General features: G+C 42.4%; 1 protein-coding gene across 1 annotated transcript in view; it reads left to right on the plus strand.

Annotated features, from left to right (window-relative positions):
* LOC148011918 (pyruvate dehydrogenase E1 component subunit beta-1, mitochondrial-like) overlaps positions 1-27,295 on the plus strand; it is a 49,534-nt gene that overhangs the window by 20,641 nt on the left and 1,598 nt on the right. The gene's annotated exons all lie outside the window — the stretch shown is intronic.

The raw sequence follows: 27,295 nt of genomic DNA on the forward strand, positions 1-27,295 counted from the left end.
AAGCACGTAGTTATTACAAGATGTTTTGCCAATGTACATTTAGAAAAAAAAGATGATAATTACTATACTAGTATACAACCAATCATAACTGTACAAATCCATAGCTATGAAAATGGTACTCAATGCACTAGTAAATAATCGAATATAACTGAAGAAACACAAGTGCCTAGTAGACTGATCATAGAAGTACCTATATGGAATCTGAAAGATCTCCGAACAGCCTCTAGATACGTGAGTATATTTGTACTAAGAAAGTAGAAGCACCATCCTCCCCTCTTGAGCATCGTGCAATGCTTCAGATCTATGCTTTGCTGAGCCTGACTGAGCTTAGGGCTCCAATTGAAAAGCATTAAGGTAAAGTTGTAACAAATAAGGTGATTCTATGAAATCACCCTCCTCCATCCATTTTGCATCAAGAGATGCACATTTCTGAAACTTGACCAAATAGTGATGGGAGACTTTACCCTTGACATTCCTTTCCTTATGTGCCAATATTTGCTTTGGAACCAAGATTTCATCAATTGGCTACATCCCATCATTGATATCTTCAGGCACATCACCATGGAAAGGTCTAAGAAGACTCACATGAAAAGCATTGTGAATCTTCTAATGATTAGGTAGCTTCAACTTGTAAGCCATCTCATTGGTCCTTTGCAACACTTGGAAAGGCCCATAATACCTCATGTCGAGTTTAGGAAAAAGACACTCTTTACCTTTGATTTTCTTTAACTTGACCTTTTCAAAGCGTAACAAGACCCAATCACCCTTTACAAACACTAAAGCTTTGCGGTGACGATCAACTGCTTTCTTTTGTTTTGCTTGCGTCTTTTGGAGAGCTATCTTTACTTGTCGGCCTCAAAGATATTTTCTTTTGTATGCAAAATGGGTGGGACTTTCTTTGCCCCTTCCACAATCTCAAACGGTGCATTCCCAGTGATACTATGCACTGTGTTGTTATAAGCATATTCCACAAGAGGTAAAAACTGTTCCCATTTGGCTTTATGCTCCGACACATGTGAAGAAAAATGTTAGGGTTTGCACTAAGGACACATAAGAGTGTACGACCTCGACAGAAACACAAAGAGACAGACACAGACACAGAGGGCAAAACACAAACCCTAAACGCAAAACTCAAAACTCAAACACAAACAAAAGAAGGGAAAGAGAGAACACAACTCTGAAGTGAATGAATGCTGTAAATGAATGTAAGAGTGTACAGTGTGCTCAAGGGCAGAGCAATGTCAGAGTGTGTCGTCCATTGGAGACGGATCCCAAGTCTGTGACCACTAGCCGGAGTGTAGGAGTGCTGAATAGTGAATGGCAGCAGGTTGGTCACCAAAACTCAGCTGTTTGGAGGCTAGAAACTGGTAAATGCAGCAGTGTACCATCGATCAAGGGCTGGAAATTGTGCACAGTCTGCTGTAAATAGCAGGCTGAAACAATGTTTGATGTGGTTGGCGATGACTGGATGATCAGATCGCAGCAGATGATGATGTTGCCAGCAGTTGATGTCAGCATAGATGAAGGTGCCAGCAACAAGAGCAAACACGGATGGAGTGGCAGCAGTCTCAAGGACTAGACAACCATGTGGAAGGAGACTGATGGTTGAAGTCTGCACGTGGAGTGAGAAACCTGCATAGACAGAATAATGCTGAATGGGGGCAGCCTGTCTATTTATAGATGTGGAAGGGTGCCCCAAAAATTAGGGTTTCCACTGCACTCTTTTGAACCGCTCCCCATTTTAGGGTTTTACTCTAAAAGAGCATTTTTTAGTGTGCTTTGGGGCTATTTAAGAGGCTAATCAGCAAGTAATCCATGTTTTAGCTCAACACTTCCTCTCAGGCCCAAAATTGAGCCGAAAGGTTAGGCCAACTACTGTGATGTTTATTGACCCCAAGGCGTCCCATCCCAAAGCAGCCAGGGCATCGAACAAAGGGTGTGTGTCGGTTGCCCAGTGGCCCACCAAGACTACATAGGCGATGATTCTCTTACCAAGGGAATCCAAATAGTCACCCCAGAGAGGACAGGGCATCAGACAAAGGGTGCACGTCAGCTACCCAGTAGCCTACCAAGCCCTACAAAGAGGCGGATGAAACTACATGGAACTTTTTTTTTTTGCTTTTGAATAAGTGAGGTAAAGTTTATGGGATGTGGCCAAATGAGTAATAGTGACCCAGAAGATGGGAGTAGGGAGGGTATACCCAACACATCGCTAAACAGTACAAGCTAACCCATCCACTCAAGGTGTTGATGATGAGGAAAAATAGGTGATGAGGTATCCATGTGATGGAGGAGGATGGTGGTGTGGTGACAATTGCCGTCATTGGAAACAACTTAGGATCTGCTCAAGTGGTGCTCTGCACAATGAGATGCAAAGTATGCTACATGTTGAAGAATGCTCATGCAGTAGGTGCCACTTGGACAGTGTCTCTCATGGGAAAATTGTTCACTTATCCAAGCACCCTAGTACAAAGATGATGAAATCATGCAATGCAAAGGGTAAGGTACAACAGGGGAGAAGAAGCTGATGTCGAAGACAAAAGTGTTGAAACCTGTAGGATACCAAGAAGGGTAGGAACCCCTCTCAACCTGGATGTAGATGACGAAGGAGGAATAAGAGCTTGATGTTGGTCTTTGGATGGTGCCGAGAATCATAAGAAATGAAATAAGAGGAAGTGGATGAAGCACCTTGCTAGAAGAGCAAGGTAGAAGTCACCGCTACGATAGCATTGAGAGAGCTCGGGAAGGGAAACTGCCAGGCTGGAAGAAGACCAAGCACTCCTAGGATAATGAAACCATGAAAGAAATGGTATCCCTCTTGAAGTCATCAAGGACTTTGTCATGGGATTCATGGATCTTAGTTCCATTTGGCAAATTACAAACAACGTTGAATTTTTTCAACAACTTAATACATGCAACGTAATACCATGCTTTCATTTCAATGCTTACAATTTTGATATAATCCATGCGTTATTTTATGCCACACATGCGAAGGTACTTTCTATGCATGCAATCTTAACATTATTCTCTAAGCAATTATTTACACGATCTATAACCTTCTTGAGTGATCTAACTTTATGTGATCATTGTATGAGTCTAGCTGCACTTTAATCTTTTCTGCAGATTATTACAAGTATCTTAGAATCCTTCTTGCGATACGAAGATGCACTTTGTTTCTTTCAATGTCCTCTGAAAGCAAAAGAGATGAGAATCTACAAAGACAGAGGTTAGTGGTGAGATGCTCCAAAGCAAAAGATAACATGAAGAAAATCTAACTCAAAATAAATGCAATGAATGTGCATGTGTGTGAGTAAATGCAGTGGAAGTCAAAAGAATGGAAAAACTAAGGACAATGAATCTTATGGGCCCGACTCTGAGACTGCGAAAAATGAATGCTAGAGTGACCTAGGGTATCCGAAAGGACCTAGAGACATACTAGTCTAAGAAGGCGGCCACCATTGCGTACGTCTAGTAGCAGGGCTCTGCCAAGGGAACGCTTGACGAGGTGGAGAGGAAGGTGAGATAGATGCATGAAGTGTAATGGGATCGGAACCTGTAGACTAATCAGCCTGGCCCTCAGGGGTAGTGAAAGAGATGGGCTGCTGCGGTTGTGCTCGAGCCACATGTCCAGCAGCAACAATGGATGCTGAAGGAGAAGATGAAGCAGGAGCGTAAGGCGTAGCCCCACTAGACTGGGCAATCACAGCGGTCTGCTGAGGCTTTTTAGGTGGAGGACCTTGGGTCTTGGAGCGACACTCCTCGTCCACATGGCTTGCTCATTGGGAGTGTGTGCAAAACCGGTTTTTCTTAGGAAGTTGCAGCCAGATAAGTCTAGATTCTTTGGTTCCATTTGAGGAAGAGGAGTCACCCTTTGATTGGCTTGCCTTCACATCTGGCGAGTTCTTGCCACTGGTGGTTTTCTCTTCCGAAGAAGAGGCAACCAATTGTTGAGCTAAAACATAGATTACTTGCTGATTAGCCTCTTAAACAACTTCAAAACACACTTCAAAATGCTCTTTTAGAGTTAAACCCTAAAATGGGGAGCGGTTCGAGAGAGTTCAGTGGAAACCCTAATTTTTGGGACGCCCTTCCAAATCTATAAATACACAGGCTGCCCCCATTCAACATTATTCTGTCTGTGTAGGTTTCTCACTCCACGTGTAGATTTCAGCCATGAGCCTCCTCTCACGTGGCTGTCTAGCCCTCGAGACTGTTGCCACTCTATTCGTGTTCGCTCCTATTACTGGCGCCTTCATCCATGTTGATGTCAGCTGTTGGCGATATCATCATCTGCTGCGATTTGATCATCTAGTCATCGCCATCCACATTAGACACTGTTTCAGCCTGCTACTTACAACAGACTATGCATAGTTTCCAGCCTCTGATTAGCAGTACACTGCTGTGTTTACCAGTTTCCAGCCTCCAGACTGTTGAGTTTTGGTGACCAGCCTACTGCCATTCACTATTCAGCACTCCTACACTCCGACTAGTGGTCATAGACTTGGGATCCGTCTCCGATGGACATCACACTCTGACATTACCTTGCCCTTGAGCACATTGTATACTCTTATATTTATTTACAACATTCATTCGCTTCAGAGTTGTGTTCTCTCTCTCCCTTCTTTTGTTTGTGTTTGAGTTTCTGTGTTTGAGTTTTGAGTTTTGCGTTTAGGGTTTGAGTTTTGTCCTTTGTGTCTGTGTCTGTGTCTATCTCTTTGTGTTTCTGTCGTGGTTGTACACTTTGTGTGTCCTTAGTGCAAACCCTAGCAGTTTTCTTCACATGGTATCAGAGCCGGTGCTCTTGTAAAGAGTATCCTGTGGATATTATGGAGAGCTAGTCTTTGTGCAAGGCATACAATACGACTCATAACCGAATCACAATGTTCCAGACACCTTCTTCTTAAATTCCAATGATGTCTTATCAGGCTTTTCTATCATTGGAGGCCCTTAGACAGCATTATGGACTCGGTGAGGAGAACGACTCTCCACCTTCACTAGATTTCACTAACATGATAGAAGAGGACTTTGAGAAGTACTATCGCAACAAGTACGGTGATGTTTACACCCCTCCTACTAATTTTGCTACCACATTCGAACCGATTGGTGAGGCTGGCCACTTCTTCAATCATGGAGGACATACGGCATTCGGAACGTTTGGCGATCCATCTTCATCACCTCAGCTAGGTCCAATGTTAGATTTGTACAATTCTTTTGTGTTGCATAAATCAAAAGCCTCGCATGTTTCTTCTTTTGAGGCGCATGATCCGGATGGCTTTGCGTATGTGAACTTCAATAGAGGGGCTCACAAAGCAGACAAAATTCGGGTACATCTATAGCTTCTGTTTCATTTGAGCATATCACATACTTATCACTTCCCTTCCATCTCACCCTCTTCTATATCACACCTTGATCACCTCTCATCATCTTTCCAAAACCTTGGATTATACTCCACATCCGCCTCACACACCCTAGGGCTAGAATCATCCATCTTAGCTCCTAGCACCTTTTCCTTCTCCACCCCATTCTCTACCTCTTTGCACCATGGTACTTCGTTAGGGGAAATGCCACCCTCTAACACAATGCTTCTCACCTTTCCACAAATGAGCACACCCATAACTTCTGGGTCGACTGTGATGGGCATCCCCCTTACTATCCCTAGCTTTATATCTCACATGACCACTCAAACGAAAAAGTTTCCATCCTTAGCTTATGGTGCGTCTTCACACTCTTCTTGGGTTACACTTACGCAAGGATTCCCATCTTCTGCTCCCCGTGCTCCCATCCCATCTTCTTGGGTTCCTCGTGTGGCTACCATGCCCATGCCTAGTCAGCCCATTCCTACCTATGGATCCACCTTGCACACTATCTCATGCCTGGTGGGCACTCTGGGGCCCATTCCCAAGTGTACTCCACTCTCCCATCCTACCCCCACTACACTTTTTCACACTATCCATCTCCGAGCACTAGCACTCCTGTTGTAACGGCCAAGGATGCCTTCTCGGATAAGATGCGTTTTAACGGGTCAAATTTCACCGCTTGGTTTAATTTCATGCAACAAGTGCTTGAGTCTCAGGGTCTTTCGGACCTCGTCATTGGTCTCGAGTCTATGTCGGACGCTCGACTAACTCACCCTGACTACATCCGTCAATGGAGAGCTAATGCTAGAGCCAATGTTGAGCTGATGTAGGGGTTTCTTCCTGAGTTTCACTCTCACTTGCAACACTTCTCGCTTGTATCAGAGTATTGGAGTCACCTTCTCGACCGTTATGTAGTTCGTGATCGTACTTGGTGTATCTATCTCGACTTTGAGCTTTAAGAGTTCTCTATTAAGGAAGGGGATGATCTGAAAGTTAAGCTGGCTGAATATAGGTGGTTACTTGCCAAGTTCGCGACTACTGGCTCTCCAAAGTCAGATGACGATCAGCTTACATTCTTCTTGAATAAGTTGCGCGAAAACTACTTCAATTTCATTCAACACATTATCTCCCAAGCTTGATTGCTAACCTTCTATGAGTTTGAGTGCCAGTTCTTATGTTACACAAGGCTACATGATCAAGTCCACAAGAAATCCTCATTATAGCCTTATTCAAAGCAGAGAGGGTTGGTTGCCTCTTCTTCGGGAGGGAAAACCACCAGTGGCAAGAACTCGCAAGATGCGAAGGCAAGCCAATCAAAGGGTGACTCCTCTCCCTCAAATAGAACCAAAGAATCTAGACCTATCTAGCAGCAACTCCCTAAGAAAAAACCGGGTTTGCACACACTGCCAGAGAGTAGGCCATGTGGACGAGGAGTGTTGCTCCAAGGCCCAAGGTCTTCCATCTAAAAAGCCTCAGTAGACCGTTGCGATTGCCCAGTCCAGTGGGGCTACGCCTTGCGCTCCTGCTTCATCTGCTCCTTCAGCACCCACTGTTGCTGCTGGACATGTGGCTCGACTACAGCCTCAGCAACCCATCTCTTTCACTACCCGTGAGGGATTGGCTGATTGGTTTGCAGGTTCCAATCCCATTGCACTTCATGTATCTATCTTACCTTTCTCTCCACCTCGTCGGGCGTTTTCTTGGCAGAGCCCTGCGACTGGACGTACGCGATGGTGGCCACCTTCTTAGACTAGCATGTCTCTAGGTCCTTTCGGATACCCTAGGTCACTCTAGCATTCATTTTTTGTACTCTTAGAGTCGGGTTCATAGGATTCATTGTCCTTAGCTTTTTCATTCTTTTGACTTCCGTTGCATTTACTCACACACATCCACATCATTGCATTTACTTTGAGTTAGATTTTCTTTATGTTATGTTTTGCTTTGGAGCATCTCACCACTAACCTCTGTGTTTGCAAATTCTCATTTCTTTTGCAAGGTTTTGTCTTTTAGTGTAGGGATAACTTGCAGATTGCTTTGATTCTACTTGGGCTAGAGACATGGGGATGCGCATTGCTTCTTTCATGGTTTCATCATCCTAGGAGTGCTTGCTCCTCTTTCAGCATGGCCGTTTCCCCTCTTGAGACGGATCGTGCAACATCTCTCTCGATGCTATCATGGCGGTGACTTCTACCCTGCTCTTGTAGCGGGATGCTTCATCCACTTCATCCACTTCCTCTTCTTTTATTCCTTATGGTTCTCGGCACCATCCAAAGACCGCCATTAGGCTTCTCTTCCTTCTTCGGCATCTACATCCCGGTTTGAGAGGGGGTTCCTACCCTTCTTGGTATTCTATTGGCTTCAGCACATTGTCTTCGACATCGGCTTTTTCCCCCTGTTGTACCTTACCCTTTGTATTGCATGATTTCATCATCTTTATACTAGGGCGCTTGGGCAAGTGAACAATTTCTCCATGAGGGACACTTTCCAAGTGGCACCTGCTACATGAGCATTCTTCAGTATGTAGCATACTTTGCATCTCATTGTGCAGAGCACCGCTTGAGCAAATCCTAAGCTGTTTTCATCAACGGCTATTGTTACCACATCACCATTCTTCTTCATCACCTGGATACCTCATCACCTATTTTTCCTCATCATCAATACCTTGAGTGGATAGGTTAGCTTGTACTGTTTTGTGATGTGTTGGATGTATCCTCCTTACTCCCGTCTTTTGGGTTACTATTACTTAATCAACCGCATCCCATAAACTTTACCTCACTTATTCAAAAGCAAAAAAAAAAAAAAGTTTTATGTAGTTCCATCCACCTTTCTAAGGCTTGGTAGGCCATTGGGCAGCTGACGTGCACCCTTTGTCCGATGCCCTGTCCTCTTTGGGGTGACTATTTGGATTCCCTTGGTAAGATAACCATCGCCTTTGTAGTCTTGCTAGGCCACTGGGCAGCCGACGTGCACCTTTTGTCTGATGCCCTGGCTGCTTTGGGGTAGGACGCCTTAGGGTAAATAAACATCATAGTGGTTTTCCTAACTTTTCGCCTCAGTTTTGGGCCTGAGAGGGGATATTGAGCTAAAACATGTATTACTTGCTGATTAGCCTTTTAAACAGCCCCAAAACACACTAAAAAATGCTCTTTTAGAGTAAAACCCTAAAATGGAGAGCGGTTCGAGAGAGTTCAGTGGAAACCCTAATTTTTGGGGCGCCCTTCCACATCTAAAAATAGACAGGCTGCCCCTATTCAGCATTATTCCGTCTGTGCAGGTTTCTCGCTTCACGTGCAGATTTCAGCAATCAGCCTTCTTCCACGTGGCTGTCCAGCCCTCGAGACTGCTGCCACTCCATTTGTATTTGCTCTTGTTGCGATGGCACCTTCATCCATGTTGACGTCAGTTGCTGGCAACATCATCATCTGCTGCGATCTGATCATCCAGTCATTGCTAGCCACATTAGACATTGTTTTAGCCTGTTGTTTACAGCAGATTGTGCACAATTTTCAACCTCCGATCGGCGGTACACTGCTGGGTTTACCAGTTTTCAGCCTCCAGACTATTGAGTTTGGTGACCAGCCTGCTACTATTCACTATTCAGCACTCCTCCACTCCGATTCGTGGTCACAGACTTGGGATCCGTCTTCGGTGGATGTCACACTTTGACATTGCTCTGCCCTTGAGCACACTACTGTCACAAGACTGTGACAACTATTACCTTTTTGTTGATTTCTTTATTACATATTTTATTTGGTTTTTCTTTTTGGAAGGATCCCTCTTGAAATCTAAACGCCTGAGTTGCATGGCCAGTTTGTGAAACGGACAGGAATGTCTAGTGAGTCAAGACTGGACAGTTAAGGTCCAGTATAAGTCTGGAAGAGACTGATGGCACTGTAGATTGACAAGCTTGGAAGAGACTTGTGAAAGTGTATATGGACAAGTGTGTTGAAGAACTAGCCTGGAAGAGACTAGTTCAAAGTGAAGATGGACAAATCTTCAAGAGATTAGTCCATGTGGGGTCATCAGTGGAAATTCACTTTCAGTTGAGCTACATTACAGATTTGGATGTAGCCATAGTCTGCAAAGATGGTTAGAAGACTAGTGGGGATGCAATGGAAGCAACTCCTAAAATTTAGGGAGTTACTATTTTTGGACCCCAGAATTTGTTCGTGTCATTATCTTCGTTTTTGTACGAGGCTTAATCCTCTGGTCTGTGCCGAGGTCAAATTTTGAACCGAGGATGGAGAATTTTAGACCGAAAGGTTTAAATAGGAAAATTGTTACATGTATGCCATGTGTCACAAATTGGGCATAAATTCCCAAAAGAGAGAGAGAAGGCAGCACAAAAACGAGTTTCAATGCATGGGGGGCTCATTTTTGTAAAAGGGAGATGGATTGCTGCAGATGGAGAGCTCTTGAGAGCTGGTCTACCTTGCCTATGGTGCACCGAGGGCTAGGCTTTGCTTCCTACTCTCTCTCTCTCTCTCTCTCTCTCTCTCTCTCTCTCCCTGACAGTACGGTTATGCTACAGAATCAAGGGTTTTTCTTCTGATTCAGGTACAGCTGTGTGGAATATGCTGTTTTTGCACGAGGCAAGAGCCTCCTTTCTCCAGGAACAGGAGCAGTTGTTTGCAGTTCCCAGCAGGGACAGGTGAGGGTGGTAACCTCACCAAGCAAGTGTCTGAAACAGCACTAAATCAGTACTGATTCTGGACTGTTCAGAGGTTATTTCAGAGCCCAATTGATGTCAGAATCAAGGGGCATTTGGCACAGATGTTGGAGAACGGTACAAGGAACAATATGAGCTGAAAATAGGTTTTAGAACAGGTCTGAACCAGTAAATACAGTGGGCTGAACAGTGCAGGGTACAGTATGAGTTGAAAACAGGTTTCGGAACAGGTCTGAACCAGTAATTATAGCAGATTGAAATGGTCAATTCTGCACTCTGACCAGAAGATTCAAACTTGGGCCGAGTTTCCCCTCTTGGTCAACTTGTTTTGGGTCAGTAATTGTACTGTTATGCTGCCAAATTTCACCCCGAATAGGTGAAAGACAGCCCATTGTACTCTCTCTCTTTTTAAAAATAAAGAAATACCGCAAGGGGCGCCTAACTTAGGGGCCAACAGGGTGTCTGTGTTGCAACGGGAGCATTTTAGCTTCTTGTTTTTCTTGTTGATTCTGTGTCTTTAAGTTTAGGTAAAGTGGGCGACTATTAAATTGGGTGAAAGCATTTATTTATTTTGGTTGTACACTACCGCCCTTTCCAGTGAACAGGCCGGTTTCATTGTTCCGTTGCCGGGACCGAATCACTTTTTCCCTAAAGAGTGAGCTAGGGTTTGTTTGGGTGTAGACACAGAATTGTGCATCATGGCTGATAGAAAGGAAGACACCAGAGAGGAAGCATCTTCATCACAGGAGATCCCTGTTGCTCATGAGGTGGGAGAGTCTTCTAGACCTCCACAGTTTGTTACTCCTCCTGTTATGGTTGAGCCACAAGTTCTTACGGCTTCTTCTATGGATGAAGACACTTTCAAGACTCAATTAGTTGTTGCTGTGAGTATGTTTACTCAAGTGATGCAGAATCCAAGGTTTTTGGCATTTTTGCAGCCATCTGCAAAGATTTTGGATCCAGTAGAGGTCCAGGATAAGGGTAAGCATGCTGCAGATTCAGTGGAAATACCAAGGCAACTTGCGGGGTGAATGAAGACTCCAAGATTGGTTCTAACTGTCCAGGAACAAGTGGTGGAAACGCTAGTTACACAGGCATTGCCAGTTCAGCTCGCCACTTTACAACAGCCAAATGTTGGCTTAAATGGATAGGGAAACAGTTTTCAGGCTTTATCACAGGTTTTCCCACCGACCTCTGTACATCCTGGGTACTTTGGAGGTGGATCTGTATTTCAGAGTATGGCTGGTTATGCGCTTGGAAACCAGATTTATGTACCAGGAACAGTGTTTGGGGGTACACAGGGTTTAATGCCAAACCCCATGTATGGCAATATAGGCATGCAGCCTGGATTTTAGGGTGTTCAGGGCAGTTTTGGCTTGCCACAGGGCACTTTTGGTATGGCTGGTTATCAAAACCAGCAAGCAAGTATTGTGTCTACAAGCCCTGTACTCAGTGGTCCGGCAACTCCTATGCCACCTGTTAGTGTTCCTATGTTACAGGCATATCCTACGGATTCTTTGATGGCTCATGAGAAGCCAAAGCCATACAAGGAAGGTGGTGCAGCCGTACAGTTTGACATCTTTCGAGGATTTGAAGATAGGACTAAGGCTCTTTCTTTCTTATAGCAGTTTGACACTGCATTTGCATGAGGGAACTTTACGGAGCCTTCTAAGGTTCAGAAAGCTGCCACTTTTCTTAAGGACAATGGTAGTCAGTGGTGGAGTACACTATTGATGCAAGGACAGGCTCTTACTACTTGGGACTTATTTTAAGCAAGTATTTGCTTCTGCTTGGTTGACCAATGAATTTGAGATTGATGTTATGTCAGCTTGGCACAAATTGGATGCATCTAAATGCAAGGATCTGGAAGATTTTAACAAGAAGTTTTGGAAGGCTTTGCTTCCAGTCACTTCTTACAGGGTTGTGCCATTGATCGAGCAGATAGAGAAATATTGTTGTGGGCTGCCCAAGGAACTCCGGAATTATTGTACAAAGACAAAGGTCACCACTTTGACTCAGTTAATTGAGAATGCCACCACAGGAAATGCATTATTGTTGGGACAGTCAAGTGGTTTTGGGGGCACCATTAAACAAGACAAACCTGATAAATTTTCAGCAAAGAAGCCATTTGGTAAAGAGGTTTATTAGATTTCTCAAAGCACAGGTAAATCTTGGCAGTTCAAGAAGAAGCTAGCCAAGTCCTTTGGAGAGCAGCCAAAGGACCAGAAGAAACCTTTTGTGCACAAGTCTCTTGAAGAGAGAAAGGCTTTAATGGCTGAGAGGAAATGCTTTTTCTGTGAGTAGACTGGTCATATTGCGTCTAATTGTCCGGACAAGAATAAGAGATCGGCCGATGATGATAAAGAGGACAGGAAAGGAAAGAAGCCCAAACCTTCAGCAGGTTTAGTGCCAGATATGCTGGGAGACAAGCCACACTTGGATACTAATGAGTTCTGCAGAGCTTGGGGTAAAGTTAGGGATCAACATGTACTCATTTTCTTTGATCCTGGAGCTAAGGCAAACTTTATCTCACCAGAGTTGGCTTCTACTTTGGGCATCAGAGCAGATGAGATGGGCTACACAGCAGAGGCAGGGTTGGCATGTTTTGGTCACTCAGAGTCTGTGACACCCATTCTTGGGAAGCTGCGTCTTCATATACAGTCTTATGTTGATGCAGAAGAATTTTATATCATGCCACTTGAAGGCTGTGATGTCTTGTTGGGAATGCCATGGATGTTCAAAAAGCATGGTGTGATGGATTCCTTTAACAAGACACTGACTTTGGAACATAGGGGAAAGACCCATGTGCTTGATGTGAAGCTTAAAGGAGAGTCTGTACCTGTTGTATCGGCTTCTGCCATTACATCTGTAATAAAGAATCATCTTTCTGTGTACTTGATTTTTGCACGTGATGTCAAGGATAATGATGAGTCAAATTTCTCTATGTTAAATAGAGACAGGTCTGCTTTCTTGTCTCAGTTCAGTGATTGTTTTTCTGACTCATTACCATCACAGTTGCCACCAGAGAGGTTTGAGGATCATGCAATAGATTTGGTGCTAGGCAGTAGCCCACCAAATAGACCTCCGTATAGGGTTAGTGCAGCCCAACAGAAAGAGATATGGAGCCAGGTGAATGAGCTGTTGGAAAAAGGGCTGATTCAGCCAAGTTCATCTCCCTTTTGCTCACCAGTGCTCTTAGTGCAGAAGAAGGATGGCTCTTGGCGCATGTGCATAGATTATCGAGCGTTGAACAAGAGTACCATCAAGAACAGGTTCCACATTCCAAGAATTGATGACATTCTTGACCGTTTGGAAGGAGCGTCAATTTTCAGCAGGATAGATTTGAAGAGTGGATACCATCAGATCGGGATTAAGCAAGAGGATGTGCATAAGACTGCATTTAGGACCACGTTTGATCTCTATGAGTTCTTGGTAATGCCATTTGGACTTACTAATGCTCCTGCAACGTTTAATCGAATGATGGACAGGATTTTTCGTCCATACAGGCAGTTTGTTGGTACATTCTTTGATGACATGATTGTCTTTTCAAAGAATGAACAGGAGCATAGAGAACACTTGAAAGCAGTCTTTGATGAGCTTTGCAGTAATACGTTTCTCATCAATGGCAAGAAGAGTGAGTTCTTCTTGGAAGAAATCCAGTTTTTGGGGCACATACTGTCAAAGGATGGTGTCCGAATGGATCCTGCTAAGGTTGAAGCAATTAGAACATGGCCAGATTTGAAGAGACTGTCCATGATGTTAGAAGCTTCTTGGGTTTGTGTTCTTACTACAGGAGGTTCATTCGCAATTTTGCAGAGATTGCTTCACCTTTTCATGCTTTACAGAAGAAAGGAGTCTCTTTCCAGTGGACACAGAAAGAGATTTCAGATTTTAATCTTCTTAAAGAAAAGATGACTTCTAGTCCAATGATCATTTTGCCAGATCTTAGGAAGTCATTTGTTGTCCAGTGTGATGCCTGTGGTAGCGAGGGCCAAAGAAGACTATGCAGGTCTATGAGAAAGAATTGCTGGCTATGATTCATGCGCTTTCTTGTTGGAAACACTACCTACTTGGGGCAGATTTTGTTGTCCAGACAGATCATCAGACATTGCGTTATTTCTTAACTCAGACTAAGCTGTCAGAAAAGCATATGCGTTGGGCAAACTTTTTGTCAACGTTCCATTTTCAGATTGTGTATGTGGAAGGCAAAAAGAATGTTGTGGCTGATGCTTTGTCAAGGAAGCCACAAATTTCAGCTGTGTCAAATCCTTATCATCATGAGCTTGATGATATGAAGGAACAGTATGCTGATGATGAAGATTTTGCAAGGATCTTTGATCAACTTGTCAATGGAAAACATCATGAGCATTATCTTCTCAAGGATGGTTTCATGTTGATGCATGGTAAACTATGTGTGACTATACCATTGAGACGGAAAGTTATGACAGAGAGTCATTCTCCACCGTATGCAGGGCATCGTGGTATTGATGCAACAGTCAAAGCAGTAGAGACATTCTTTTATTGGCCTACTTTGAGAAGAGACGTGGATGCTTTTGTGTGGCAGTGTTTGATTTGTCGAAAGGTTAAGTTTGACAGGCAAAAAGCACCAGGGCTTTTACACCCGTTGCCTATTCCGGATAAACCATGGGAAAGCATAACTATGGATTTTATCTTTGATCTTCCAAGGACGCAGACAGGAAATGATGGGATATGGACTATTATTGCAGGTTTAGCAAACAGACTCATTTCATTCCTGTCAGGAAGAAGATAAAACCAGATTAGATGGCACGTTTGTTTATGTGCAATGTCTTCAAGTATCATGGTCTGCCATAGTCTATTCTGGAGAGGCATATTTGAGAACATGGGCACAACGCTTAAGTTCTCATCGTCATTTCATCCACAGACTGATGGATAGTCAGAAGAGGCAAATTCTACTGTCTTGGATCTGCTTAAGTGCTATGTGTCAGAGCATAAGTCAAAGTGGGAGCAGCATTTACCTTTGGTCGAGTATGCATACAATAATACTGTGCATTTGTCAACAGGCAAAGCCCTTTTGAAATTGTTGAAGGTGGTAAAAAGGTTCCTTCCATTTTGCATACAAAGGATAAGATCTTTCAGGCAGATCAGTATGTGCAGAGTATGGGTGAAATGTATCAGAAAGTTAAGCATGCCCTTGAAAGGACTCAGGCAAAGCAAAAGAAAGCTGTTGATCATCACCGTCGGGAATTGATATTTTCACTTGGTGATTGGGTATTGTTGCGGTTTGAAAAGGCACGCTTAAAGAAGCGGAAAGGCAAGGAAAGTCTTTTCACTAAGCTTAGTATGCGATACTATGGGCCTTTTCAAGTAACAGAGAAGATTAGTGATGTCGGCTATAGACTGAAATTGCTTGACAATTGGAAGATTCATAATGCTTTCCATGTAAGTCTTCTTAGACCTTATGTGGGTGATGTGCCAGAAGATATGCTAGCTGAGGAACAACCCGAAGTTGAGGAACATGATGAAATTCTTGTTTCAGAACAGGTATTGGCACACAAGGAAAGGAAAGTGAAAGGCAAAGTTGCTAGAAGGTATTTGGTTAAGTTCAAGAACTATCCAGCTATAGATGCTAAGTGGATGGACGAAGGTGAACTTGCAGAATCACCTAATGTGTTGGAACTTTACCTTGAAGCATTTCGCTTGCAACCTACCTTGACCCCTTGTATCTCTTAGCTGAAATGGATTGTCAAAGTGACATTTGCTCAAGAAAGAAAATATGTACAGAAACAGATTTTGTACAGGTTAACACTTATTGTGTGACGTGTCCATATGGTTTTCTCAGTGCTAAAGAAGTAAGTATTGCTTGTAAGAATACAGTTTTTACTTCTATTGAATTGAATACATGTTGTAACAATGGTTACTCGATTGGGCATGTATTCTGTGAATTGACTTGGTGGGGATATCATTTTGATGTACCGGCCACTAGATCTCTACTCAGGGTGATGTGGAGTCATCAAATGAGAATCTGTCACTTTGGGGATATCATTGTGGTGTACCGGCCATTATATTTGGAAACAGTGATGTGGAGTCACATGATGATAGTCTGCCATGTTTCACAGTTAGAACATACATGTGTTAACAGCGTGTTCAGTACACAATGTTGACTGATAGTATGTATGTGTTGTACATGTGCTGCCAAGTGTAAGTTCACTGGGTTAGCTGGAAGCATGTATGACATTCATGCAAACGAGGACGTTTGCGATTTTGAGAGGGAGGTATGACACAGGACTGTGACAACTATTACCTTTTTGTTGATTTCTTTATTACATATTTTATTTGGTTTTTCTTTTTGGAAGGATCCCTCTTGAAATCTAAACGCTTGAGTTGCATGGCCAGTTTGTGAAACGGACAGGAATGTCTAGTGAGTCAAGACTGGACAGTTAAGGTCCAGTATAAGTCTGGAAGAGACTGATGACACTGTAGATTGACAAGCCTGGAAGAGACTTGTGAAAGTGTATATGGACATTTGTGTTGAAGAACTAGCCTGGAAGAGACTAGTTCAAAGTGAAGATGGACAAATCTTCAAGAGATTAGTCCATGTGGGGTCATCAGTGGAAATTCACTTTCAGTTGAGCTACATTACAAATTTGGATGTAGCCATAGTCTGCAAAGATGGTTAGAAGACTAGTGGGGATGCAATGGAAGCAACTCCTAAAATTTAGGGAGTTACTATTTTTGGACCCCAGAATCTGTTCGCGTCATTATCTTCGTTTTTGTATGAGGATTAATCCTCTGGTCTGTGCCGAGGTCAAATTTTGAATCGAGGATGGAGAATTTTAGACCGAAAGGTTTAAACAGGAAAATTGTTACATGTATGCCATGTGTCACAATTTGGGCATAAATTCCCAAAAGAGAGAGAGAGGGCAGCACAAAAACGAGTTTCAATGCATGGGGGGCTCATTTTTGTAAAAGGGAGATGGATTGCTGTAGATGGAGAGCTCTTGAGAGCTGGTCTATCTTGTCTATGGTGCACCGAGGGCTAGGCTTGCTTCCTACTCTCTCTCTCTCTCTCTCTCTCTCCCTGACAGTACGGTTATGCTGCAGAATCAAGGGTTTTTCTTCTGATTCAGGTACAGCTGTGTGGAATATGCTGTTTTTGCATGAGGCAAGAGCCTCCTTTCTCCAAGAACAGGAGCAGTTGTTTGCAGTTCCCAGCAGGGACAGGTGAGGGTGGTAACTTCACCAAGCAAGTGTCTGAAACAGCACTAAATCAGTACTGATTCTGGACTGTTCAGAGGTTATTTCAGAGCCCAATTGATGTCAGAATCAAGGGGCATTTGGCATAGATGTTGAGAACGGTACAAGGAACAATATGAGCTGAAAATAGGTTTCAGAACAGGTCTGAACCAGTAAATACAGTGGGCTGAACAGTGCAGGGTACAATATGAGTTGAAAACAGGTTTCGGAACAGGTCTGAACCAGTAATTACAGCAGACTGAAATGGTCAATTCTTCACTCCAACCAGAAGATTCAGACTTGGGCAGAGTTTTCCCTTTTGGTCAACTTGTTTTGGGTCAGTAATTGTACTGTTATGCTACCAAATTTCACCCAGAATAGGTGAAAGACAGCCCATTGTACTCTCTCTCTTTTTAAAAATAAAGAAATACCGCAAGGAGCGCCTAACTTAGGGGCCAACAGGGTGTCTGTGTTGCAACGGGAGCATTTTAGCTTCTTGTTTTTCTTCTTGATTCTGTGTCTTTAAGTTCAGGTAAAGTGGGCGACTGTTAAATTGGGTGAAAGCATTTATTTATTTTGGTTGTACACTACCGCCCTTCCTAGTGAACAGGCCGGTTTCACTCTACTCTTACATTCATTTACAACATTTATTCACTTCAGAGTTGTGTCCTCTCTCTCCCTTCTTCTGTTTGTGTTTGAGTTTCTGTGTTTGAGTTTTGAGTTTTGCGTTTAGGGTTCGAGTTTTTGAGTTTTGCATTTAGGGTTGGAGTTTTTTGAGTTTTGCGTTTAGGGTTTGAGTTTTGCCTCTGTGTCTGTGTCTGTGTCTGTCTCCTTGTGTTTCTGTCGTGGTCGTACACTTTGTGTGTCCTTAGTGCAAACCCTAGCAGTTTTTTTCACACCAACCTCCGCTGCTTTGAATAAGGCTGTGATAAGGATTTCTTGTGGACTTGATCATGCAGCCTTGTGTAATGCAATAACTTGCACTCAAACTCGTAGAAGGTTGGCAATCGAGGTTTGGAGATGAATGAAATTAAAGTATTTTTTGGGAAACTTATTCAAGAAGAATGTAACCTGATCGTGATCTGACTTTGGAGAGCTAGTAGTGGCGAACTCGGCAAGTAACCGCGTATATTCAGCCGGCTTGACTTTCAGATTATCCCCTTCCTTAATAGAGAACTCTTGAAGCTCAAAGTCGAGATAGATGTGCCGACTATGATCACGAGGCGCATAGCGGTCGAGAATGTGACTCCAACGCTCTGATGTGAGCGGGAAGTGCTGCAACTGAGAGTGAAATTAGGAAGGAACCCTTGCATCAGCTATGGGTAGTGTGTAAGGTGGATCCATAGGGAGGGATGGGCTGACTAGGCATGGGCATGGTAGCCACATGAGAAACCCAAGGAGATGGGATGGGAACACGGGGAGCAGAAGATGGGAATCCTTGCGTAGGTGTAACCCAAGGAGAGTGAAGATGTACCATAACCCAAGGACAGTGTTTTCAAGTGGAAAGAGTATAAATTACAACAAGCAACTCTTTCTCATAAACCTGCAAATTTTTCTTAGCATCTTGTTGTTGAGCTAAGAAATGCATTCCATGTTAATTAGCCACTTAAAAAACCCCAAAACAAGCTTAATTTAATTAAAGCCCTAAAACCGGGAGTGGTTCGAGAGAGTTTAGTGAAACTCGAATTTGGGAGGGTCCATCCTCATCTATAAATAGACAAGCTGTCTCCATTTAGTCTCATCTTTTCCTTGCAAGTCTCTCACCATTGTGTGTAGATCTCAGCCACATCAGTCTCCCACCACATGACAATCCAGCCTTCTCGATTGCTACCATCACCTCGTTCTATTGCTGCGTTTTATGGCGGCATTGTACTACTGCGTTCTATTGCAGTGTTTTACTGCGGCGTTCTATTGCTAGGTTGGCCCGAGATTGTGCTTGGTGTATAAACGTCGATTTTGAGCTTCAAGAGTTTTCCATTAAGGAAGGGGATGATCTGAAAGTCAAGTTGGCCGAATATCGGCGGTTACAAGACAAGTTTGCTACTATTGGCTCTTTGAAGTTAGACGACGATCAGGAGACTTTCTTCTTGAATAAGTTGCTTGACAAATGCTTCCATTTTATCCAACGCATTATCTCACTGCCAAGATTCCAAATCTTCTACGAGTATCAAGTCTACAAGAAGTCCTCCACTCCCATCTATTCAAAGGAGTGAGAATTGGTTGTCTCTTCTTTGGGAGAGAAAACCAACAGTTGCAAGAACTTGCAAGATGCGAAGGCAAGCCAAAACAAGGTTAACACCACTTCCTCCGATGAAAACAAAGAAACACGATCTCTTTGGTAGAAAATTTCTAAGAAAAATAGGTTTTGCACTCACTGCTAGAGGTCGGGCCATGTGGACGAGGAGTGTTGTATCAAGGCCCAAGGTCTTCCTTCTAGAAAACCACAACAGACTACTATGACTATATAGTCTAGTGGGATTACACCTCTCGCTACTATCCCATTTGCTCCTTGAGTCCCCATCACTGTTGGACATGTGGCATACGGACAACCTTAGTGGCCATTCTACTCTACTCTTGAGGGATTGACTGATTGGGCTACTAGCACCGATCCTATTGCACTTTATGCATCCATTCTTAGGAACTCCATTGCACCTTCCAGGCCTTCTTCCCCACTTGGATGTATATAATGGTGGCCACACACTTAACCTTTCATTTTCAAGTCTTTCGATGCATTTACACACACATACACATTTGCATTATTATACTTGTTCATTTAGTTCATTTTTCATTTTAGTTTAGTTTTTCTTTTTAGAGCATCTCACTATTGACCTTTGTGATTGCAGATCTTACTTTCTTTTGCAGACTTTGTTTTTAGTGCAGGGCTAATGTATAAGTTTGTCTCGTCCTACTTGGATTGGAGACATGAGATGCACACCGTTCCATTCATGGTTTTATCTTCTTTGGAGTTTTGCTCTTCTACCAGCATGGAGGTTTCCCCTCTCGAGGCGGATCGTACAACATCTCTCTTGATGCTATCATGGTGGTGACTTCTACCTCACTCTTCCAGTCAGGATGCTTCTTCTCATCATGGTTCTCGGTATCACATGAAGACTGACATTTGACTCATTTTTCTTCTTTGGCGTCGCCATTCTAGGTTGAGAGGGGGTTCCTATCCTGTTGGTATTCTACAGGTTTCGCCACTTGTCTTCAACATCGGCCTTCTCTCTTGTTGTACCTTCACCCTTTGCATTGCATGATTTCATCATCTTTATACTAGGGCTCTTGGGCAAGTGAATAATTTTCCCATGAGAGACACCGTCCAAGTGGCACGTACTGCATGAGTATTTCATAGCATATAGCATACTCATTGTACAACGCGCCACTAGATGAATCATAAGTTGTTTCCACTGATGGTTTGTACACCACACCACCATTACTTCATCACCATTCCCTCATCATCAATATCCTTGAGTGGATGGGTAACTTGTGTGTTTTATGATGGGTTGGACCTAACCATCCTTTCTCATTCTTCCATCTTCTCCTCAATTGACCACAAATCATCTCTTACTTAAACCATACACAAAAAAAAAACAAAGAAAGTTCATTGTAGTTTCATCTGCCTTTGTAGGACTTGGTAGGCCATTGGACAGCCGATAAGCACCCTTTGTCCGATGCCTTGTCCTCTCTAGGGTGACTACTTGGATTCCCTCGATAAGATAACCATTGCCTTTGTAGTCTTGGTAGGCCACTAGGCAGCTACCGTGCACCCTTTGTTCGATGCCCTGGCTGTTTGGGGTGGGACGTCTTGGGCAAATTAGGTTGGCCTTCTCTTCTCACCTTGTTTTGGGCCTGAGAGGGGGTGTTGAGCTAAGAAATGCATTCCATGCTGGTTAGCCATTTAAACAACCGCAAAACAAGCTTAATTTAATGAAAGTCCTAAAATGGGGAGCGGTTTGAGAGAGTTCAATGAAACCCTAATTTGGGAGAGTCTATCCTCATCTATAAATAGACAAGCTGTCCCCATTCAGTCTTCTCTCTTTTGTGCAGGTTTCTCATCCTTGTGTGCAGATCTTAGTCATCAGTCTCCCACCATGTGGTGGTCCAGTCTTCGCGATTGTTGCCATTGCCTTGTTATATTATAGTGTTTTACTATGGCGTTCTATTATGGCGTTCTACTGCAGTGTTCTATTGCTCCATTTTATTGCCGCGTTTCACTGTGGCATTCTAGTGCTACGTTTTGCTACTTCGTCCACATCATCAAGCATCATCTTTTGTAGTTGCCTTGGTCTCCTCATACTCTGTTGATAAGTGTTTGGTGTTTCTCTCACTCCGTCACTTTGACCAGTGGTCACAGCACTTGGGATTCGTCTTAAGTGGATGTCACTCTTTGACACACTGCTTTGCCCTTGGGCACATTGTATACTCTCACATTCATTTACAACATTCATCTACTTCAGAGTTGTGTTCTTTCTATCTCTTCTTTTGTTTGTGTTTGAGTTTTGAGTTTTGTGTTAAGGGGTTTGAGTTTTGCTTTCTATGTTTGTGTTTGTCTTATTGTGCTTTTGTTGTGGTTGTACACTCTGTGTTTTCTCATTGCAAACCCTAGTAGTACCTCCACACTCTTCTTCACACCTGTAAAATTCTTTTCTTCATATGCCAACAACATGGCCTTCTTGCATTAGAACTACACCAATGCTGTCCCCACATGCATCACACTGAACAATGAAAGCTTTTCGGAGATTTGGCAAGATTAACATTGGATCTGAAGTAAGCTTTTCTTTCAACTTATTGAATGCTGCAATTACCGTATCAGCCCTTGTAAATGGAACTTCCTTTTTTTGCAATGCATTAAGGGATGAAGCAATTTCAGCAACATGGATATTAGTTAAGTTGGAATTGCAGCAGTGTGAAAGTTTAAAGCATCGCAATGGGGAAGAAAGACCTACAACCTAGTGGAGGTTTCGAGGCAAGTAAATGTAGAGGTAAGGTTTTCATATGCTTCTTGGTGAAGCTTCAACATTTTTCACCTATAGATGCAAAGTGGATGGAAGAGGATGACTTGGTAGACCATTCTCAATTGTTGCAACTTTACCAAGATGCCTTTCAACTAGAGCCAACTTTAGTTTGGGGGCCTTAATTAGGCTTAGCAAAGAAGGGTTCAGAGCATCGCCAAAAGGTACTATGCTGATAGTATATGTGCAATGGAGTAACGACTTAGTGTACTGTTGGAAATAAAGGGTCACCATCTCTTTTATACGTGCTCGGGTGTGAAGACACCATTAGCATTTATACTTTAGTCCTTTATAACATGCAGGCTACAGGCCACGCCATCAACGCAGGCGAAGATAAGTGGGTGATAGTTAATGATATGCAAGCCTCAACAGGGAAAGCGACCCACGTGCGGGTAGTTAGGCGATACCTTGGCAGGTCAACACAGGCGCAGTTTTGGTGGGCGGTCAGTCGTCGACTGTCAACGGTTTTTTTAAAAAGTAATTATTTTTTTCTCAAAGGTCTATCCTTTGTTAAAAATTTGCGTGCTGTCACACGCGCACAAGCATAGTTCCACAAATCTTAGAGATTGGATACTCATCTACTCCCGGAATTTGGGGATTTTGGCGTATGTGTGAAGATTTAACTTGGGAGAGTAAAATTTGTGGATTCTTGCACACTCTCGGGTTTTAGAAATTGGGGTTTTTCATGTATGTGTAGAAATTGTAGTGGGATAGGTACAATTCTTGGAATTTTGATACATTAGATTGTGTACAATTTGGTGCTTTTGCAAAATTTGCAAAGTTTGGGTCAAATTTTGGTCTTTGTACGTACTTGCAGTGTAGTTTCTATACAAATTGAGCACATAGGAGCCAGGAAAAATTTGGGGCTTTTGCAAGATTTGTGAAATTTTGGCAAAATTGGCTTGTGAAATCCATTGGGAGTTATATTTGATGTTATTTGAGCAGTTTGAGCAGAGAAATTTTGGGTCTTTTGACTGTGAGAGTCAAATTTGTGCCCGTGGATGCGTATTTGGAGCAGAAATTGCAGCTAAAAATTGGGCTTTCTCATGCAATTGATGTATTAGCGTGTGCTAGGTCTGTAATCGCTTGTGGTGTTCTGTGACACACATTTTATACCTCTGAAAATTGATTTGCAGATCTGAAATTTCTGCAATTACTTGAATTTTCTTTGTTAGTTGGTATTGCTTCATACCTTAGTCATTTGTGTGGTAGTTGGGCTCACATTTATTGACTTTCAAGTCACTTTTGAGCTGTAAATCATGGCTGGCAGCAGTGATAGCAGTAATCTTTCTCTCATTAAGAAGCTTGAGGGTGCACATAACTTTGAAGTAGTGCTATAAAGTCTTGGTGCAAAAGAAACATGTGAAGCCTATAAAGAAAAAAGGGGTAAATTCAGCAACCATGGATCTAGATGAGTGAAAAGAGTTAGATGAGCTTGCATATTCTACCATAGAGCTTTCAGTGTCAGACACTTTGATTTTCAATATCAAGAAATTGAAATCTGCCTATGATATGTGGCAAAGACTTGAGGAGTTATATGCTTAGAGAACTATAGCGAGCGAGGTTTATTGGTTGAAAAAATTGATGGACCTTTGTATGGAAGGTACAACCATGTCTGTACATTCGAATGAGTTCAACTCTATTTTCAGCTAGTTAATTGCTTTGTAATTTCACATTGATAAGGAGTTCAAGGCAACCTTTTTGCTATATACTTTGCATGAAAGTTGGGACACTTTTAGAACAGCAATGAGTAATTCTAATAATATGCTATTATATTCAGATGTGAAGAGCTCTTTACTTATGAAGGAGCTCCATAGACAAAATATTTCATCAAACAAGTCTTCCAATGCATTGCATACTAGAGGCAAATCCTAGTAGAAGGGCAACTCTGATAACAAAGCCCGCAGCAAGTCTTGTGGTAAAAATGTGGAGTGCCATCATTGTGGCAAGAAAAGGCACTTCAAGTGGGATTGCTTCAAGTGGAAGAAAAAAAAACCAAAGGCAAAAACACCGATGAAAACAAAGATGAGAAAAAGGACAGCCAACATGTAAAGAAGAGTAATGTGAAGATAGAGGAAGTCAATGTAGTTAGTTATGATAGTGACAGTGGCAGTGATGTACTCTTTGCTTTTTCTTTTAGTGCACAGACTTTGATTGCAGATTCTGATAATGACATATACACTTGGATTCTTGATTTAGGTGTCTCATTTCATGTAACACCACACCATGAGTGGCTCTCTGACTACAATGGTGGTAGACATGGTGTTGTCCACTCGGGGACAATTATGTGTGTGACATTGCAGGGATTGGTATTGTGCAACTGACATTTCAATATGGTTTAGTGTTCACTTTACATAATGTGAGACATGTATCCCAGCTCAAGAAGAGCTTGAAAAGCACAGGGTAGCTAGATGATGAATGCTATCATACCACTTTTGGGGATAGCAAATGGAAAATATGTAAGGGCTCTAGAATTGTTGCTAAAGGCTCTAAAAGTGACTCTATATCCATTATATGTATCTAATGCGTATGACCATGTTGTCGCCATAACTGAGCAACCAAGTGTGTCTTTGTGGCGTAGTCGGTTGGGGTACACACGTCAAATTAGAATGAAAGCACTTTTTTGTTTGGATTGTTTTGCCGTGTTTGAGATATGCTGATTTTGACCATTGCGATCATTGTATTTTTGGCAAGCATGCGCAAACATTACATAAAAAGTATCTTTCACTAAAATCTTCACCCTTAGAGTTGGTACATTCAGATGTATGTGAGATGTTAGGATTGTCTCCAGGTGGAGAATAAATATTTTCTCACTTTTGTTAATAAAGCTACACGTAAAGTATGGGTTTTTTTGACTCATTACTCGTAAAGACGAGGATTTATGGCTTTTCATGTCTAGTGGGAGAGCTTGGCATTACTGAGACTCTTCTCCTCCATTGTGATAGTCAGAGTGCTATCATGCTAGCACAGAATCCTGTCTTGCATGCAGAGATGAAGTATATAGAGGTGAAGTATGACTTAATCAAGGATGTACTTGACAGCAAAAGCATTGAGTTTGTCAACGTACATAAAGTTGATAATCTTGCAGATCTTCTCTCAAAGGGTCTTCTAGTAGAGCAGTTTGCTCATTGCCAACAGATGATGGGAGTTGGATAGTATATGTCTTTCAGCTTTGTATACACTTAGACATAGTTGATTCTTTTATCAACCTTTAGATATGCTGCCTTTAGGTAGGTGGTTGTTGGGAATAAAGGGCCACTGTGCCTTTTATACATGCTTGGGTGTGAACACATCCGTAGCACTTGGTACTTTAGTCTTTTACATGTAACTATCAAGAAAACCTAAGAGTGATATATCTTTTTGTACCCACATGTCATGCATCTAACTCTCTCTCACTCTCTATAGCTATTGCTCTCTCTCTCTCTCTCACACACACACACACACACTCACTCACTCTCTCTCTCTCTCTCTCTCTCTCTCTCCCCCCCCCCCCCCCCTCCCTCCCTGTGCCATTGCCATCGCCTAACATTGAACCTTCACTATGCGTAGGACACCACATGTATTAGTCACTATGAGATGTATGCAAATGAGTATGGTTGTTACCATGGCTCTGAGACTATACTTTTGCATCGGTTTGGGATCAGTTGGGCATGGGTTTCTACCTTAGTTTCAAGATCAAGTTCTGATAAGTTTTAGCGCAGTTGTTGATTAGTTTGAGATCAGTTGTGCATCAATGTGTGCATCAATTGCTAAACAGATTTTGCAATCAGTTTGTGATTAGTTTGAGGTTACATTGGCAATAGCAATAGTTTGTGATTAGTTCTCAGGTCAGCAAGTGATCAATTTATGATTAGATTATGCTAAGTTTTCAATGGTTTACAGTTGGTTTCGTGGATAGCAGCATATTAGTAAATGCCATTGATAGTTTCAGCCGTGGTTACATTTGCAGTAGTTTATGATTAGTTCTCAGATCAGCAAGTGATCAGTTTATGATCAGATTATGCTCAGTTTTCAATGGTTAACAACAGATTCCATGGGCAACAGCATGTTAGTAAATGCCATTGATAGTTTCAGCCATGGTTTATGCTGAGATATGCTTTACCGTGGTTTTGAAGTTAAGATAGTTGAGAAACATGAGTTATGGATGTATCCAATGGGATACTAGCAACAGTTTTGGGCCAATTTTGAGTATTGTCTAATGTTTATGTTCGTTGGAAATTTTCAGCAATGTTTGGGGTATATGGCATGGTTAGATAAGAGTGGCTAATGTTGTGACTATGATGCCTTAAGGAAATTCCAGTGCAGTATACTTTTTTTTTTGGCACAGTGCAGTGCAATCGAGGACGATTCAAGGATTTCAAGGGGGAGGTCTGTCATGGGGACGTGAAATTTTGAGATGCTCTAATCTTGTCGATAACATTTGATTAAGTTATTAATCAAATGTGCAAGGTTATTTAGCATATGTGATACACATGGTAGTTATTCCATGGTAACAAGCCAAGGACCGTGAGGATACAGTGGGTATCAACGGCAAAAGTTGTAATAAGTTATGCTTGATAGGTACTAGCTTCGACAAAATGAACATTTGATAAATGATAAAAAGAGTGAATTTTTCATGCATAAAATAAATTACCTTGGACATATCATCTCTTGTGAAGGGATTGAGATGGATCTTGAAAAGATCAAGATAATTCAAAAGTGGCTTGATCTTTGTGATACACACGAGTTATGATTTTTTTTAGGCTTATGCTCCTATTACTGCCGCTTCATCAAGCATTTTGCACATGGCTTCTCTTCTTTATGACCTTATAAATAAGAAGAGCTCCTTTTATACTGCCACTTGTCACACATCATGACATGTGGTGGACACTTGTCTTGTGTTACTCTACTTTTCCTTTTTACACTAGCTCTCCCCTTTCTCCTTTAAAGATAGCTCGTTTTTCTTGTCTCCATTACTTTCACATTTCCATGGTTGTAATTTTCTGAGTAATTGTCATCGTCATCTTTAAGTATTTGTTTTCTCCATCTCTTGAAATATTAAG

This window comes from Lygodium microphyllum, chromosome 28 (assembly GCF_053477565.2).
Source record: "Lygodium microphyllum isolate KBCC chromosome 28, Lygodium_microphyllum_v1.1.10, whole genome shotgun sequence".
NCBI lineage: Eukaryota > Viridiplantae > Streptophyta > Polypodiopsida > Schizaeales > Lygodiaceae > Lygodium > Lygodium microphyllum.